This window comes from Rosa rugosa, chromosome 6 (genome assembly GCF_958449725.1).
Source record: "Rosa rugosa chromosome 6, drRosRugo1.1, whole genome shotgun sequence".
Lineage (NCBI taxonomy): Eukaryota > Viridiplantae > Streptophyta > Magnoliopsida > Rosales > Rosaceae > Rosa > Rosa rugosa.
Genome location: NC_084825.1, coordinates 52,438,795 through 52,454,721, shown reverse-complemented (window position 1 = coordinate 52,454,721; position 15,927 = coordinate 52,438,795). Strand labels below are relative to the sequence as shown.

Here is a 15,927-nt window from a genome sequence, read left to right as displayed (position 1 = left end):
GAAAACATACGTGTTTTTTTTTGTGCGGGTGGGGTTTACATATACCATCTGATCGTTTTTGATTGACCTGCATAACTTGAATTTTGAGTCATTCTTGGCCACTCTTTTTTCTTCTTTTAGTTTTTGTTATTGTCTAGCAAAGTTAGTACTAAATGAGTCCAGATCTGTCCAACAATCAAATTCAAAATTGATTGGACATAATTAGCTCAACCAGACTCATATTATGACGTACTTGACATAGTCCCAATTTGAGAAGGAGGGGGGACACGTAAACCAAAATCCCAGGAAATGGCCAATGCGTTATGCGCCAAACTCGAACCACCATACACCCATTTTCAAGACTACTTTGATCATATGAGCCCGAATGTTCTAGTAGCCGCCGAGGAGAAAATCTAGGGTTAGGTTTTGGAAGGATGGGTGGAGGAGCAAGGTCTCGGGCGAGGGCCAAGAAGAGAGCGGAGGAGAGTAGGAAAGCCTACGAGGCTCGGGAAAGGAAGAAACCCGACGAGGCTGAACCATTGCTGTATCTATGCACTTTCGAGATCTACCGTGGAGGTTTAGCTGGATACCGTGTCCAGGTCATCAGATTGAGCGACTTGTTCATTCCTTCCGATACTCCCATCACTATATTTTGCCCCAAATCTCAAGCCCCCAAATCCAACTCCACCGAGGTGCTACGACAATTTGCTTTTTTAGACGGCAAACACGTTCCCGGCCATATGGGTTTTGGTGTCTTGGGCTCTCGAATTGTTCTGGCCGGCGGCTGGTTTCTCAATCCGTGGATGAGACACAAACCTAAACCAACCTATGTTTTGGAGACTGATCAGAGTGTGGAACCCAACCCCAGGTTCATCAGCACCAGAGGTACTCCTAATCCTAAACCCCCCTATATGATTCCGGAATTGGAACCGGAAAAACGTCGTCCCTGGATGCGGGAGATCGACGGTAAGCTATACGCTCTCTCTGGCGATGACAGTAGGATATGCGGCTTTTGAGGTATTTGACCCCAAAACCGACCATGTATGGGCTGCTCTCCCCAAGCTTCTAATTAGGAAGCTTCCAATTGGGATTAAAGGGCTTTCTTTATCCTCGTGTGCCGTTGTGGGCACCAAGATCTTGATCACACTTCCGTTAAAGTCTAGGGTGGGAGTAGTCAAGATACTCTGCTTCGACGTGGCTCACCCTGAGAGATCATGGACTACACTTGAAGAACCACCCTGGTGGCAGTTTAATAGTTTTTTCCCCGATTTTTACAACGAGGTTTTAGTTTTAGACTTGGAGGATGACGACTGTGAGAAGCTACTATTTACTTATGATTTTGAATATTGCCAAATACGAGTCTCCAGCATGAAGCTGTCCAATGAAGGTGAACCTAAGTGTATTCAACCGCTAGATGAGATAGATTTGCCTGATGAGTTTAAGAACTTGGATGATTTTTTAGCAACTTCATACAGCTGTGCTCATCTTGGAGGTCGAAGAGTATGCTTTTCATTCGTGCATTTGCTAACACTTTTTGTGTTCACCTTCGAATTTTCCTATTCGATTTCTGGAATATTCTCTGTCAAAGCCCTGGGTCATCGCCTGTTCGAGTACTACTCGAATGAGGAACTTCGTTCTATCATTTTGGGTGGTTGCTTTGTGCTGTAACTCCATCTCTCGGTAAGCCCTTTTATTTATTTAATCATAAGCATTCCGTATTTCAAGATTTCTAGTACTAATTTTGTTTCAAGTTATGTCGATTTCTTTTAATCAAGCTTTTACATCACATAGGATAGCTGGATAGGTATATACATATGCACACACATGTTTCTCTGTGCTTGGTATGTAAGTATCTAGACTCTAGAGTGTAACAATGTCAATTTATGCATACAGTTTTTAATTCCTATTGTCGTCCATGATCTTAAACTTGAGTTAAATGGACACTGATTGAGTCATCAATTTCAAACAATATATCAATCATACCCATCAACTATAATACACCATCCTTTTCATTATCTCATTTTGCATCCTTTTCATGGAACTAACGGCTCTTCCATCATCATTTCTTCTTCTTCAACTTGTTTTCTCTATCTCTTCTCTCAGCTTTGTTTCTTTATGCGATCTTGAAGATAGAGACTACCGGACAAACAAGTTTGGGAGCTAGGCAGCTAGAAAGTCGACTTTAATAACATATTGATCAATTCTTCACACACACGTATAGTGCAACCAATTAATAACGGGATTGGTAAAACCTCAGGTGCTTGCGGTCTTTAAAACAAAGAATCGTTCCTACCAGAAACATAAACATAAACCTTTATATGAAATATGGTCCTACACTCTCCACGTGAGATCCCAATCCATGTATGAGAAGATGAACTCCAAGTTAATATGATTGAATATAACCAGCAGTGAACCAATCAGAAAATCAGGGGATGGCCACCAGTTAGATCACCCAAACCATTTTTTCTCTATTCTTAAACATAAACATAAGCTATACACTCTCTGGTGAATACATGGGATATGCGGCTTTTGAGGTATTTGACCCCAAAACCGACCATGTATGGGCTCCTCTCCCCAAGCTTCCAATTGGGATTGACGGGCTTTCTTTATCCTCGTGTGCCGTTGTGGGCACCAAGATCTTGGTCACACTTCCGTTAGGGCAAGTTCACCGGGCCTCCTTTTGCCCGGGCACCACGTCATATCATGACCCAGGTCAGGAAAAAATCCAAAATGTTGCTTCCACCGGGCTTGGGGCAAGGCAATAGTAATTGACCCAGGACAAGAGCTCGGGCAACATGGTGACTGAGCCCATGACCCAGGCCTCCACGTGGCACAAACAGAAGAGAGGGACAGACGCGCCTGCAAATGGGTTGAGCCCCAGTTTCTTGTCCTGTAGCGGAAATGCGGCAGCTCGCGCGTGGAAGGCCAGAAACTGTTGGCTAGTGGCAGTGGATATGTGACGTGGCAACGAGCCATTGGGTGCTTTGAAAATTTAAATGCAACGGTCCACATATCTGGACCGTTGGTTCTAATTATATGAAGATCTGATGGTTTGTAATTAAGGACATATACACCATTTGGCGCAGTGAAAAAAAAAATTATTACACTATAACAATGTAACAGGTAAGGAAAAAAAAATTATCATACACTATAACAATGTAACAGGTATTTTAAATAATTGTATGTGATAAAAATGTGGGTGGACATATAATTTGTCCACTCATAAAATTTTATTTGGTTGTATTTCTAAAATGTTTATCAATACTATTTATTTACATCATACATTTCTCATTTACACTAAAAAAATTAATAAAATATTCGATGAACAGTAACTGACTGGTGACCCTGACCCAACGGGTGGAAGCAAAGATCCAGTGGCAGTGAATAGTTTCCTGCCCTGGTGACCTGGTGACCCAACGGGTGAACTTGCTCTTAGAGTATAGGGTGAGAGCAGTCAAGATACTCTGCTTCGTTCTTCATCATAGAGATAGAAGTTTCATTCAATCAATCGGAAAACAAACTTTTTTTGGGGGGGGGGATGGGTTGCATGTATCATCGGAATGTCGGATCGTTTTTGATTGACCTGCATAATTTAAATTTTGAATCATTCTTGGCCTCTCCTTTTTCTTGTTATTGTCTAGCAAAGTTAGTACTGAATGAGTCCAAGTCTGTCCAACAATCAAATTCGAAATTGATTGACATAATTAGCTCAACCAGTGACTAGACTCATATTGTGACGTACTTGACATAGTCCAAATTTCAGAAGGAGGGGGGACACATAAACCAAAACTCCAAGAAATCGCAGTTACAAGTACCATCAGGCCAATGCGCCAAACTCTAACCACCATACACCCATTTTCAAGGCTACTTTGATCATATGATCCTGAATGTTCTAGTAATACCTTGTAGTCAACAACAAAAAGAATGCGTCGGATCGTTTTTGATTGACATGCATAACTTGAATTTTGAGTCATCCTTGGCATCTTTTTTTTCTTCTTTTAGTTTTTGTTATTTCCTAGCAAATTTAGTACTAAATGAGTCCAAATTTGTCCAACAGTCAAATTCAAAATTGATTGACATAATTAGTTCAACGAGTGACAAGACTCATATTATGCGTACTTGACATAACATGAACGAGATCCTAAAGTACTACAGTGATCAAGTGAAACTTTAGCGTAATAATTTATTCATGCCACTAAATGCCAGTTAACTTTTTCATGACAAAATTTTCACCCATTCCTACTACTATAATGAAACCCAAAGTTTGATATCAAAGAGTTCACCAAATTTGAATTTCATATATATTCTTTGAATAAAAAAGTTTTAATTTGTGTGTGTGTGTGTGTGTATATATATATATATTTTTTTTGAATCAAGGAAATAGCTTTATAGATAGGAACTCAAATAGAATTTATTACAACCATATCGTAACACCTCCAGATAGACTTCGTGGAGTGTTATCAAATTACTAGAAATTTGTGTTAGCCTAAGGCCAGAGTGACCATTACATACTCTTCCGCTGGCCGCTGCCATCTACAGAGAGAACAAGGAGATGTGATAGTACCCACGGTGGTACATAGAGATAGATCTACTCATTTGACATGTCATGCTCCGCCATTACAGAATAGCTCGAACCCTCCTTCAGTACTATACCAGAAGATTCGCAGGTACCACCAATTTCAAACATAACCGTTGTTTGTTGGATCAAGGCGCCGGGATCACAATTACGATATCCTAGAGAACTAGAGCCCATCATTTTGGTCCACAAATGGGCCCAAATCTAAGCAACATTCTTAAAAACTTTAAACACCCCATTGGGCCTTAGAATTGGTTTGGGCCTCAGAATTGGTTTGGGCACCCGATTAGAGTTGGGCCTCCCAACTGATGTAGCCACCACCAATACCACCCTGAAAAATCTGCTCGGCTTTGCCACCTCCGTCTCTTCATCCCTGTAAGTCACTCAAATTTCTCATATCCCAATTTCCCTTTCACTACTTTTTCTTGAGCTCATTTGAATATTTTGGGTACTTGAATTCTGGGTTTGCTTGATCTCACCTGTATGAATTTGGGTTCTTCCAGTTTTTGTCTTTTTGTGAAAATTGTTGAAGGAACTGCGCTAAAGATAAAGATTATGAAATGGATTTCAATTTGGATTCCAACTAATTTGGAGAATTAAAGATATGGATTTGGACGGTAAATGTGGATTTCGGCATTGAAGATTAGAAATTTAGATCTTAGATATCAGAATGAGGAAGAATTGAAGCTAAACTTATAGCAATTATGTGCAAGTCATGCAGAAGCATTGTGATTTTTAATCAGCATCTGCTTCTAAGCTGGATCCTGCTCATATCTAAAGAACCCACATTTTACTTCAGGAGTCATGTTTCTACTAATTTATGTACACTGTTTCATCAAAATCACTACTTTTCTTCTGGTTATTTTGCAATGCATGTAATTTAAGCTTTGAGCACATGCTGCACATAGACTCAACATAGACAGATGATCAGCTACTTGGTGTTCAATACTGCTTGAATTATGGGTTTGCCTGAAAAAATATGTGAATTTGGGTTCTTTCAGTTTTTTTCTTTTTGTGAAAATTGTTGAAGGAAACTGATAACCTCGGTGTTTCATATGATCTACCAAGAAAATGATTAAGCTCAGTAGATACGGGATGGTTCTCAAGAACTTTGTCTATAACAATCTTGAGGGAAACACCGAGGTTTTTCTTGAATTTATGGATTCGCTCAATTTTGGTCACACCATCCACTATCTTGACATGTTCCTCTCGAAAGTGACCGGTCGGCGATGAGTTTTGTTGATGAAATCTTATACCATCGTACACAATTCTCTTGATTGAAAAATAGTTAGATCATATGCATGCAGCTCACTACATAAATCTTAAGTCTTAATTTTAAAACTAATTATTTGTCCATTGACTTTATTTATATTTTTCAAGGGATTTTGCAATGTTATACTTTCATCCGGCGCTGTGTTCTAAGATGGAGACGACATAAAAATAGTTAGATCATATGCATGCAACTCACTACATAAATATTAAGTCTTAATTTTAAAACTAATTATTTGTCCATTGACTTTATTTATATTTTTCAAGGGATTTTGCAATGTTATACTTTCATCCGGCGCTGTGTTCTAAGATGGAGACGACATACTTTCTATTAGATTTCGCTCTTCTAGCGGACCTTGATGTAACATACAAGCCGTTTATTGCTCAGTTCTATCCAGACGTTGGACGACGTTTTGATGATGTGCCAAACATTGACAAACTTAAAAAGAAACTTCTACGTAAGAGCCAATTTCGGAACACTTACGGCGGAACACTAAATTGTGCCAAAACAATCTGTCGTTATTTTAATGAATTAGTTGGGACAAAACTAGTAACTTTATCTGATATTTTCAAATTAATTGGATATAAATTTATAGAAAAAGTTTTTACATGTATATATATATATATATATAATCTTTGACAGTCTTTGGAAGAAGCAATGGCAAAATTCATAGTGGCGTTCCCATCCATGCCGTTGGATTTTTCGAGAGGAACATGTCAAGATAGTGGATGGTGTGACCAAAATTGACCAAAATGCTACCAAGAAAATGATTAAGCTCAGTAGATGCGGGATGGTTCTCAAGAACTTTGTCTATAACAATCTTGAGGGAAACACCGAGGTTTTTCTTGAATTTATGGATTCGCTCAATTTTGGTCACACCATCTACTATCTTGACATGTTCCTCTTGAAAGCGACCGGTCGGCGATGAGTTTTGTTGATGAAATCTTATACCCTCGTACACAATTTTCTTGATTGAAAAATAGTTAGATCATATGCATGCAGCTCACTACATAAATCTTAAGTCTTAATTTTAAAACTAATTATTTGTCCATTGACTTTATTTATATTTTTCAAGGGATTTTGCAATGTTATACTTTCATCCGGTGCTGTGTTCTAAGATGGAGACGACATACTTTCTATTAGATTTCGCTCTTCTAGCGGATCTTGATGTAACATACAAGCCGTTTATTGCTCAGTTCTATCCAAACGTTGGACGACGTTTTGATGATGTGCCAAACATTGACAAACTTAAAAAGAAACTTCTACGTAAGAGCCAATTTCGGAACACTTACGGAGGAGCACTAAATTGTGCCAAAACAATCTGTCATTATTTTAATGAATTAGTTAGGACAAAACTGGTAACTTTATCTGATATTTTCAAATTAATTGAATATAAATTTATAGAAAAAGTTTTTACATGTATATATGTGTGTGTGTGTATATATATATATATAATCTTTGACAGTCTTTGGAAAAAGCAATGGTAAAATTCTTAGTGGCGTTCCCATCCATGCCGTTGGATTTTTATGACAATTTAGCAGGAATTGGTTTTCCCTTCAACGATTTTATGAGTGGCTAGAGGTGGTAAGTGGTATCCTCATGTGTGATTGTGATTTATGTTTCATTATCTTAAATCTCATAATTAATGAACTTTGAATCTTACTGTTTGAACTTTCATTATTTTTTCTAGTTTTGAATAGGCCACTGCCACTGCCACTCCACTTGTTAGATTATCAGGCCACTGCACTGCCACTCCACGTGTTAGATTATCAAGAAGTTGGAACAAGTTTGGTTGTTGTTGAATAAAAAAAGTCTGTCTGCATTTTAAATGTATGTCATAGGACGAACTAAGTCTTAAATTTGTATGTATTTATAATTGGTACAATATTATCAAGTTAATTAATTACTTCAAATCTCGGTCAACTTAAGTCGTAATTCTCCTCCTCTCCTTCCAACAAGTGTAGGGATTCACAAGTACACAGCTCAGAAATATATAGTGGCAGAAAGTAAGGTAGTTCTTGTCAAACTAAGGCTTAGTTTGGGATTGATTCCTGGAGTGCTTTTGAGATTGCTTCTGCTTTTGGGACAAGAGCATGGTGTTTGGTAAAATCTTTAAAAGCTGTTTTTAGTTGAAATTGCTTCTCTGTAAAGCTGAAATTGAGAAGCTACAATTTGTAGCTTTTAAAAACTGCTTTGGGAAAACACAGAGGAGCTCTCCACTGTTGTTTAATGAAATTGGACTTCCTGCCAATTCTGTCCTCCTCATCTCTCTTTGCCGTCATTATCATTATCATTCCACATCTCCTCCTTCCTCTTCTTCGGTGCCTGGTTCTCCATCCTCTTCTCTCAGATCGCCTTCTTCTTCAGCTCGTCGCTGTTGACGTCCTTCAATTCCTGGATTCTCGCCGGCCTCGCCTCCTTCCTCTGCGCAGACTTTGGGTCTTCTGGGTTATGCTTCTTCTCTGCAGATAGTTAAAGTCCCTGAATTCGATTCAGATAAAACTCCTAGTCTCCAACCCATGTGGGTCTTCTTCCTCACCAGCTATTAATACCCAATTCCAGTCATTTTTTTCTCTCTATGTTGATTTTCAATCAAAGCTCTCAACTTTGAAACCAGCTATTAGTTCCCAATTGTCCTCATTTTTCTTCTCTGTTGTTTTTCAATCCAAAGTTTCAGTCTTTAAATCAAAGCTCGCAACTTTGAACCAAAACCCACATCATGTCTATTGCTTTGGACAGAAATGGGAATAGTGGGAATGGTATGATCCCACGGTCCGGGAGGTTCATCCATGGGATGCCTTGTATTTCGATCTACGACACAAAAGGGTTTGATCAGGATTGTCGTTTGGAGTTGGAGGAGGACTCTAGTATCTCGAGGTCCTCGTCGGTTGGTAATAACAGTGACGAGTCTAATGGGTCGTCGGAGGGTGAGGTTCAGAGCTCGTTTAAAGGGCCAGTGACGAGTCAGTTGGTGAAGATCGAACGCATTGAAACCACGGTTGCCAAGATCGACCAGTTTGCACCTTCTAAACAAGATAAGAGCAAGCGCTCCGAGATTTGATATATTTTGGACTTTATACTCATTACTTTACGAGAGTAGGAATATGATTTCTTGTGATCATTCTCATAGCATTCTCTGGTTTTTTTAATTCGAAAAACTTATTTCCAAATGTAGTGGTGTGATCTAAATATTTAAATAATAGTCCAACGTCCGAGTTCTCGTGTCATGTACTTGTGTTTTCTCAATGAGATTAGTGATGTCTCGATAGCACTTTTGCTTTGCAACTTACCAAACACCAAGAAATTGCTTTTGGATCTCACAGCACTTTTAAAAACAGTTTACCAAACACCTCAGCTGCTTCTCCTCACAGCAAGTTCGGAAGTGCTTCCTCTCACAGCAAGTTCGGAAGTGTTTCCCCTCACAGCAAGTTCGGAAGTGTTTCCCCTCACAGCACAGCAATCCCAAACTAAGCCTAAATACCATTACTAAAACTTCTAACCAAGTTTCAAAATCTGAAAAGCTATAAAAGAACTCCAGAATTTCGAATTGCTCAAGTAAGGAAACAAAACAAATTCACATCATATATACAGAGAAAGTTACTGCAACTTCAAAGGTGAGGCAAATAGAAAAATGATATTGGAGTCATGGACCAGCCAAAGTAAAATTCAACCATTATCCCCTCCCTATAATTACGATGCACTCAAGTTGATTCACCAAAACAATCACCATCCTTTTCTTTGCATTTGCCATTCCAGATATGAAAATAATAACACCTTGCTTCTAAAAACAAGCACAGAGTATACCTCTGGAGCTTCGGCTCTCACATTATCAGTGTTAAAAATCCACAACATTAATTGAAAACCATAGAAATCCCACTTTTAATCCTAGCAGAGCAGTGGGGCCTGGACCATCTTATCTGCTATCAAGTAATCAATAAACCCCGAATTTTTTCTAAATGCAAAATTCAAAACAAGAAGTTTCTTTTGCTGTATTGACAGGGCACTATCAGAAATTCATGCATATAAAGTTATAAACAGACATCATGAGCTCAGAAACAGATTTCACCTCTCCATAGTACCCTTCCGCTAAATTCCACTGGTACCATATAGAAGAAGAGTAGTGTTGCTTCCCGATTTGACCATAATATGCAGAGTTTTTAGGCTTCACTCTACCATTATACAATTACACAGAGGAATGCATATTGCGTTTCCCCCCTATAGTTGGTAGCACATACATTTCTGCAATTGTTGACAGAAAACAGAATGATGCATATGTTTATGCAGAATAACTATACAAATTCAAAGAGTTACATATTTTGGTCCATCTAAAGATGAGTACAATTGACTATCGCTGTCAAGATTCCAAATATATAAGAAGTTTAACAAGCAACTGACTAATAGGCTGACAGATTAAAAGGCTCTGGCTAATTGGCTCAAAGTTTAACACTCCTTAAGTTTCTGTTACAGGACCAATTTACATAAAAGGCAAAATGGCTACAGTGGCAAAAACAGATTCCCTTAGGTTCAGCCACACAGTGTTCCTCATAAAGTTATTAACTATCAATAATTTCAACAAGGCCAGCTATAAATCTTATGCCAACACCCTGTGTATGGGGGTGGAGTAACAAATTGAATCCAAGGCAAGGATTTAGTGGGAGATAGGAGACAATTTGTTACCACGCCACTAATAAGTTGAACCGAATTACCAATATTGGTAAGATGTTCATGTCAATGACATAAATGATGTCAAAGAGAAAAGCCCAGTGGAGGGAGAACAAAACGCACAGAAATAAGGAACTATGGAACTTACAGCTCAGAAACTACAAGCAACTGCAAAAATCCAAAATGCGTCATAAATGTCACTTGACAGACTCTATCAACCTAACACAAGCTGATATAGTAACACATAAGGTCATCCCTGGTTCATAAGTCATACCAAACCATTTAACTTCATCCTACTCAATGAATCTTTTTCATTTGAACCCCTGCGTTCTCAATTACACCTGATCTCTCAATTTCTCTCACTAAATTTAGGATTAAAAATTCTTGAAACTGGCAGTTATAAATCACCTGGCACAAATGATCACAGATAATCTAACTAGACAGAGTAAAACAATACTACTCTAGGTCTAGTCTTGCATAGATTTGGTTTTATCCTTCACAAGCTCAACATCTCCATAACATTACTACCACCACACTATGCCAAAAAAGCTATCAGACAACAGAGTTCAGACGACAGAATGGTCATTTTCTGTCGTCTGAGTGTTTCAGACTAAACTCAGACGACACATAAATTAAATGTGTTGTCTGAATATAATGAAAAACCATGCTTGTTTCATTTTGAAGATATGGTCAGATTCAGACGACACTTAAATGTCGTCTGAAAAGATGAAAATTTTCTTAGCAGAAAGTTTAGATTTCCCTCCAACAAAATTAAGTATTTTCCCTCCCAAATGCCCAAACCCTATCGGTAACTAGTCAATGGAAAACTATTCAGACAACAGAGCCAAGAAATTCTGTTGTTTGAATAAAGTGAGGTTGACTTCTTTTTATTTTAAGTCTCTTTTGACATAACCAAAACCTAGCTTCGTGTTTTTCATTCCCACAAACATTACCTCTGTCTAAAACTCTCTTAGCAACCAGAAACTCGAAGCTCACAGCATCTGGAGGAAAACTTAGCCATCTATACCTCTCAAAAATCGGCCATCTCTCAAATCTAAGAATCCTTACCCAAAACTAATCTCTCCCAGGGTTCTAAAAATCGGCCTAAGGCGGCCGCCTAGGCGCTAGGCGCATCAGTTCCGTTCCGATTTCCCCTTAGTCGAGCGAGCTGGGCGCTGGGGATAAAGTCGGCCTGGGTTTTGGGCGCTTTTTTTTTTTTTTCTCTTAACCAAAACGCGAAGAGAGGTGAGAGAACCCTATTTTCTGGGTTGAAAATCAAAACGTGAAAGGCTCCGTCGCTCTCTCTTCTGGGTTTTGTCGCTCCGTCGCTCTCTCTCTCTTTTCTGCACACTCCGTCGGCCAGTCGCTCTCTCTCTATCCGACAGGCTCTTTCTCGATCAGTCGATTGACTCGATTCTCAGTCCCTCTCCGGCCAGCTCTTTAGCTCTCCAGCTCGCAGGTAAACTCGATTCTCAGTCTTTCTGGGTTTTACTCTTAATCGAATTTCTAGGTTTTAGTCTCACAATCTCACAATTTCTGGGTTCACACTTTTCAGGGCTTTCTGGGTTTGATTTTGGGTTGGATTTCTGGGTTCAAGGCTTCAAGCTCGGTGATTCTTCAACCTCGAAGCTTGGTGATTCTTCATTCTTCAAGCTCGATTTCTGGGTTCAAGTGGTGATTCTTCAAGCTCGATTTCTGGGTTTTGGATTCGGTGTTTCTGCAAGCTCGGTGAGTCTTGTTAAGTTGCTGGGCATTGAGTGATTTCACTGATTTGAGTCATAATTGAAGTGATTCTAGCATTCTGCAAGCTCGGTGAATGTTATAAACTTAATTGAATTGTAGTTGTGTATCTCATAGTCAAGTTTTGGATTTTGGACTGTGGTGTTTCTGATTCATGATTGTTGGAGCTGTTTTGGACTTTGCTTACTGCATTGTTTTGAGATGATGATATTTGGCCTCTGTATCTATTTTGGATGGGAATTGAATTAGTTGATTAATTGAATTGCATCTGTTTTGGCCTCTGTGAATGGGAATTGAATCAATTGATTCATCTATGTAGTTGGTTTTGAACTTTTGATGGGCTTTGAATTGAATCAATCGATTACTCTTGTTGGTTTTCTAATCCATATATCCACTTAGTCATTAATTCTTCTTCATTGCTTCTACGTTGTGAGTCCTGAAATAGTTTTCGCGTTGTAATTGTAGGAAACAAAGGAAATACAGTTTTGGAGAAGGAAAACCTAGAAGCGAGGGATTTAGCCGCAAGGGAGGTAAGGGTGATGTGCTTCATTATGTTTCCTATACTTGTACTTTAGAAATCCTTAATTTAGCAATGGAATTGAGGAAGAGGTCAGTCACCACCCAACACTCATTGCTTGCCACTGTGAAGGTAGAGGGTGGAAGTTCTGGGCTGACAGCAATCTCCGGTCAAAATTTTGGGGGCGATCAATTCAGCTTGACCCTGTTGGAGTTCTAAGCGTGGAGTTTGATGATGGTGAAATTTTCCAGTGGAGCAAGGTGGGATTACTGTGTGATTATGTTTCCCTTTATACTGACTCCTCATTCGAATTTTTGGTTTATCTTTTGTATTTGTTTATTTATTTTCTTTATATATGTTCCAGTCATGCTAAATATTTTCATGCCATTTGATAGGTCACAACAAATATATATAATCTCATTCTCGGTAAACTTTATTGTGACCACCATGGTACAATGCACATACGGGGTAATCGTGAGTATTCATGCAAACTGAAGTTCAAAGAGCAATCCATTCTTGACCGAAATCCTCACCAGGTTAGTGGTTAATTTTTATTTATAAACCTGTTCTGACATCTGTAGTTTCTATGCCAAGGCATAGAAAATGTTGACACAAGCTCACTACTTTATTCGTCTGATGACTCTGAGAAACTCACACATCTGTTGGTCTATATTGTGCGCCATTCTTCATGATAATTATTGGATTAATTGCACGTATATATTATCCACATAGGTCCATGGATTTGTTGAAGATCTCTAATTGTTTCTTATAGCTTTGTCTGATCCTGGGTATTTGATCACGGATTAAGGAGAAGCTCCCACCCACGGATTCCAGACTCAGGCCAGACCAGCGGCACCTGGAGAATGGAGAATATGAAAAGGCGAATGCGGAGAAGCAACGGTTGGAAAGAAGGCAAAGAATGGTACGTATGGTATCTTTGATATCTCTGGGATACACACACACACACCAACCTAAATGCGAGCTTCATAGGCTGATTCTTCATTTGTTTATTTATTTTATTTGGCGTGGAAGGTACAATGTGTTTTTTTTTTTTCCATCAGCAAATTAATCGATGCATCCATTGATTTTGGATAGAAAAATGTTTAATAAGTACTTTTAGTGTATCATATGTTGCATGAAATACCAGTATTAAGGAGATGGCTTATGATCAGTTAACATATATCATAAGTTTCTGCTTGAGAAGTGAGTGACTCTACATCTGAAATTTAGTTGATACACCAGGATTATGTGCTTAGTGCATATGGTTTTGACAATGAATGATTTAAGATTGATAAGATATATAGCCCTGTAAAAGGATGTTTAATATCAAAGTTGAAAGCTGAAAAATATTCTTTCTTTATTTAATGAGGTTTCCTTTTGGGGTTTGGGTCAGTGGCAATACAGGCAACTACTTGAAATAATCTGGAGCTGTATTTCTTTTTCTTGTTTCAATTGATGAGTTGAAGCTGATGGAATTCCTTTATTTTCACTTAACGCAGGGATGTATTTCAGTGCTCGGTGCTGATAAGCTTCTGGCGGGTTCGTCATGCATGGCATAAAAACTTGGTAAAGAAATGTTTGGACGATGAGATGCGAGCTACAATATCGAGAAGGCTTCATCAGGCAGTAGATGACATATGTCAACGACGAGGAACAGATGGTTTGTTTGTGGATTTCATGGAAGATTTTGTTGATGCATCAAATTTTGTGGATTACTTTAAGGCAACCTGAAATTATATGGAACTCAAATCAATCTTACTTGCTGTTTAACTCTCTCTACAACATTAAAATCTGATCTTAATTAACTTGGTGTTTTTAGTTATGCTTATTCTATATATATTTTTTATTTTTTCAGGTACTGCAGATTTAGAATTTGGGAGGTTTTGGTGTGAAACTAGGAACATTGCGAGAAGATGGTTCATGGTTGTTCTTTATATTTGAGAAGTGCAAAAGTTTTTCCATGTAAATGTTGTTCATTGCTTTTTGATTCCTGTTTTGGTCCTTATTTATAGTTTACACATTTTTGTTAAATTGTACTTGGTTTGCTCTGTGGTGTGTTTTCAGGTTTGGTGTTTGATGTTCTTCATTTAATTTTTTTCCATTGTTTCTTGCTTTCAAGTCAAACTAATTTTCTTTGTTCTAGGTGATTAAAGCTTTGTTATTTTCATTTATTTTGTGCTGCTATATCTTTGTGTTCTCTGTGTTTAATTGTCTGGCTTTCTTTGTTTGGTTTTTCTTGTTCTGGGGAGCAGTGAGGTGTGTAGAGAGTAAAGCTATAGAATGGTGTGAGTTTCGATTTGGGTGCTAGAAGAAGAAGAAGAAAGAGATGAATGAAGGAGAATGGGAGTAAGGGTAAGTAATTGCTCCGTAAAGTTTGTTCTGTTTCCTTCTGACACTTTAGTGTTAGAAATTGGGTGTTTTTGGTTCTACGATGCCTATCAAATGTATTGTATTAATCCTCTATTTTCTTTTGTACTTGGAACTGATGTGAACTGTTTTGGGATTAGTTTTGGATATTATACTTGTTAGAAGTGTTCTTCAATTTATTTTAGCCTTTAAATTAGGTTGGTGTGACAGTTCTTGAGTTCGGTAATTAAGTGATTAAGGGAATGTTTGTTTCTTTTCCCTCAATTCTTACGGGGTTTAGATTTTATTGCAAAAAGCTTAGTGTTGTGATTATATTTGTAAGGTCAGAGGACTTTTGAGTCTTATGTTGGCTCTTTATTGATTTGATGTTGGTGGAAAAGTTGAATTCCAATTGGTTGTGACTTCAAGTTAGAACTGATGGTGTTTAGTTGTTGTTACTATGATTTATTAGCCATGTAAATCTTGTAAAACTATTTTGGGTTTTCTAGTTAACTTCTACTCTATAGTTATGATACTGCACTTTTACTGCAGTTGATAGAGCTGAGTAGTGTGTTTGAGTCATGACTTCCCTGTGGATGATTGCAAGGATATGGATTTAGTTGCTAGTCTATTAAAAAAAAATGCCATGTTGCTAGTCTAACTCACAGTTTTTGTGATATCCCTCATCCAATTTAAATATCTCTTCTTTTGTGTTTGGGTTTACATTTTCATAAGCCTTGTTAAAGGTTTATTTCTTTTACTTATTTAGTTAGGTGCTATTGTTTTACTTGGTTCGTTGGTTTTGTCTTTCAGTTTGTCAATTACTTAGATTATTAG

The 15,927-nt window shown here is 38.1% G+C and overlaps 2 long non-coding RNA genes across 4 annotated transcripts; both read left to right on the top strand.

Annotated features, from left to right (window-relative positions):
* Window positions 1–12,723: 12,723 nt before the first annotated feature.
* On the top strand, window positions 12,724–13,900 carry LOC133713733 (uncharacterized). 3 transcript variants are annotated; one of them, XR_009848224.1, is made up of 4 exons: window positions 12,724–12,757; window positions 12,877–13,004; window positions 13,140–13,280; window positions 13,477–13,900. It is a non-coding gene; the product is annotated as an uncharacterized LOC133713733 (long non-coding RNA). The 3 variants fall into 3 exon arrangements; XR_009848222.1 differs by lacking the exon at window positions 12,724–12,757 and having other exon boundaries at window positions 12,807–13,004; XR_009848223.1 differs by lacking the exon at window positions 12,724–12,757 and having other exon boundaries at window positions 12,808–13,004; window positions 13,517–13,900.
* Window positions 13,901–14,246: 346 nt separating this feature from the next.
* On the top strand, window positions 14,247–15,653 carry LOC133714140 (uncharacterized). The gene is made up of 3 exons (XR_009848474.1): window positions 14,247–14,404; window positions 14,600–14,706; window positions 14,997–15,653. It is a non-coding gene; the product is annotated as an uncharacterized LOC133714140 (long non-coding RNA).
* Window positions 15,654–15,927: the final 274 nt, after the last annotated feature.